The 3,029-nt window shown below is 35.8% G+C and overlaps 1 pseudogene; it reads left to right on the plus strand.

The window, feature by feature from the left end:
• The first annotated feature begins 567 nt into the window (after positions 1–567).
• On the plus strand, positions 568–1,469 carry LOC111721655 (annotated as a pseudogene).
• The last annotated feature ends 1,560 nt before the right edge of the window (positions 1,470–3,029 follow it).

Raw genomic sequence — 3,029 nt, forward strand, 5'->3', positions numbered from 1 at the left:
TTCTGCCACTTCTTGCCTCAGCTTACTTTGACTCTGCTTCTTCCTTTCTATTTCCAAACTCTAGGAGCTTCTGTGTTTTTCTTGGATGCTTCCTTGCTTTACTACAATTTCCTAAAGGCATGACCAAATCCCTTTAAGGCAGTGCTGTTGACTGATTCCAGAAGATATATACAGACCTGGTGCACTTTTGGTTTTCATTGATTGTTTGATTGATTCAAATAATAACTACTCTAGCCTAAAAAAAGTATTTACTTTCTGTGAATAAGGTGGGAATCAGTGAAGCTCCATATTTTTACATAAAGATTCTCCCAGCTCTAACAATCTATTACTTAAGAACCCCTTCCCCAACCTAACCCTACTCAGGCCAACTCTACAGAAGAGAGGAATAAATGGGGCTTTATTTAAAATATCTAAAATCATCTTCAAACATTTTCTGTAATGGGGATAAGATCAGGAATGAAGCAATGATGCTCATTATCACATCCATTATTCAATATTGTCTTAGAAATGTTAGTTTTAATTAAAAAAAAGAAATGGAAGGAATTAGAATAAGCAATGAGGAAACAACTTTTTTATTCTTTTAGGATAATTGTTGCACTGTGAGGAGAGCCTTCGGCTGAGGTCGTGGCAGTGGCGGAGGCAGAAGTGCGAAACGTCTGTGGGAGGAGACATGGCCAACATTGCTGTGCAGCGAATCAAGCGAGAGTTCAAGGAGATGCTGAAGAGCGAGGAGACAAACAAAAATCAAATTAAAATAGATCTTGTAGATGAGAACTTTACAGAACTAAGAGGAGAAATAGCGGGACCGCCAGACACCCCGTATGAAGGAGGAAGATACCAACTCGAGATAAAAATACCAGAAACCTACCCATTTAGACCCCCTAAAGTGCGTTTTATTACTAAAGTTTGGCATCCTAATATTAGTTCTGTCACAGGGGCCATTTGTTTGGATATTCTGAAAGATCAATGGGCAGCAACAATGACTCTAAGGACAGTATTGCTCTCATTGCAAGCTTTGTTGGCAGCTGCAGAACCAGATGATCCACAAGATGCAGTGGTAGCAAATCAGTACAAACAGAATCCAGAAATGTTCCAACAGACAGCTCGATTCTGGGCACATGTGTATGCTGGGGCACCAGCTTCTAGTTCAGAATATGCCAAAAAAATAGAAAACCTGTGTGCGATGGGATTTGATAGGAATGCAGTTATAGTGGCCTTGTCTTCAAAATCATGGGATGTAGAGACTGCAGTAGAATTGCTTCTGAGTAACTGAGGCATAGAGAGAAAAATGCTGCTGTAGTCCAGTCTGCCCCCTTCTTCAGAAGCATCACCATCTGTTATTTTTAGAATTCTGCATAGATTCTTTTAAAACTGGTATTGTTGCCTCATTATTATCTCAGCATGATTGAAGACTGAAAAAAACAAACCCTGCTCTGTAAATAAAGCTAATTAAACATCTGTGTGAATTTTAAAAAATAATTGTTGAATAATAGTTGAAATAATTAACAACTTTACCACAATTACAGGATATAAAATAAACCCACACGAATCATTGATATTTCTATATATAATCAGCAAAGTCCAGCAGTGAAAGATGGGGGGGAAATTCCATTTAAAATAATTAAATATTATAAAATACTTGGGAGTATACCTGCCAAGACAAACTCAGGAAGTATATGAACACAAAATATTTTTCACTCAAATGAAGTCAGATCTAAGCAATTGGAACAATATCAGTTGGTCTTGAATAGGCTGAGCCAATATAATACAAATGCAATTCTACCTAAGATAATTTAATTATTTTGTGCTATGTCCAATTATCCTACCAAAATTATTTTATAGAGCTAGAAATAACCAATAAAATATTCTGGAAAAAATAAAAGTTCAAGAACTTTAAAGAATTTATGGTAAATAAATTAGAAGGAAGGTGGACTAATAACAGATCTCAAAATGTATAATAAAATGGTAATTATCAAAACTACCTTGTAGTGTTTAAGAAATAGAATAGTGGAACAGTGGAATAAATTAGATGCATAAGACACAATAGTAAATGACCATAGTAATCCAGTTTTTGATAAATGACAAGAACTCCCTATTGAACAAAATCTTCTGGAAAGCCGGAAAACTAGGGAAGAATCTATGTACAGTCCAATAGCCTACACTGTTGTCTAATTAAGGGATTATGAGGTTCAGATTCACTCCTGCAATAAATCACCACTTTTACCTTAATAAGATAGTTAAATGATTACAATAAAAGTAAAATGGTACAATTACAATGACAACACAATAATAATACATACTACAAAGATAAGCATAATAGCAAAGAGAAAAAAGGAAAGTAATAACATTGAAAGAAAAATATTACAAATTCGATGAAGCAACAGCTTCTGTTCAAATAGCTGGGGAATCCCGAGTCACAGTTTTCAGGGTCATAATTGGGAAGGTCCCAGGCAGAGCGGCCTCTCCATGGGTGAGATTCCAAAATGACTCTACCTTAATGCAATTATATATTACTTTAGACAAAGAAGGCTCATTGCCAACCAATATAGGTTTTAGATGAAATATCCCAGACACCTGATTGAGGTTGAGGGGAATAGCCAGTCCCCTCAATGAGGCTCTTACAAGTTGTTTATTTTCAGTGAACAGTCTAGGTTTCTGAAGATAAATTACTCAAGATGTTTTGACCTTAAATAACTGGCCTGGGAGCCTCAAGGCTATACACTGGCCTTTGTGTACAATCTATCATATCTCCAGGTTTAAGTTCATCTTTTGGGCAAATATGTGCTGACATGGAGGAGTTTCTATGGTGTGTAATTATCAATCAACTGTATACCAAGAGAAGTTCAAAATGGGCACATGATTTAGACATAAAACTTGATTAGGAGAGTGTGGCATAGTTTAACTGTAAGATCTCTAGAAAAGGGAAGAATTCAGAACCAAACAAGAGATAAAGAACATTGTGAGATGTAAAATGGGTCATTTTGATGAAAGTCAATGAAAAGGTTTTTATTAAAACAAAACCGATGCAA

Source organism: Sarcophilus harrisii, chromosome X (assembly GCF_902635505.1).
Source record: "Sarcophilus harrisii chromosome X, mSarHar1.11, whole genome shotgun sequence".
Lineage (NCBI taxonomy): Eukaryota > Metazoa > Chordata > Mammalia > Dasyuromorphia > Dasyuridae > Sarcophilus > Sarcophilus harrisii.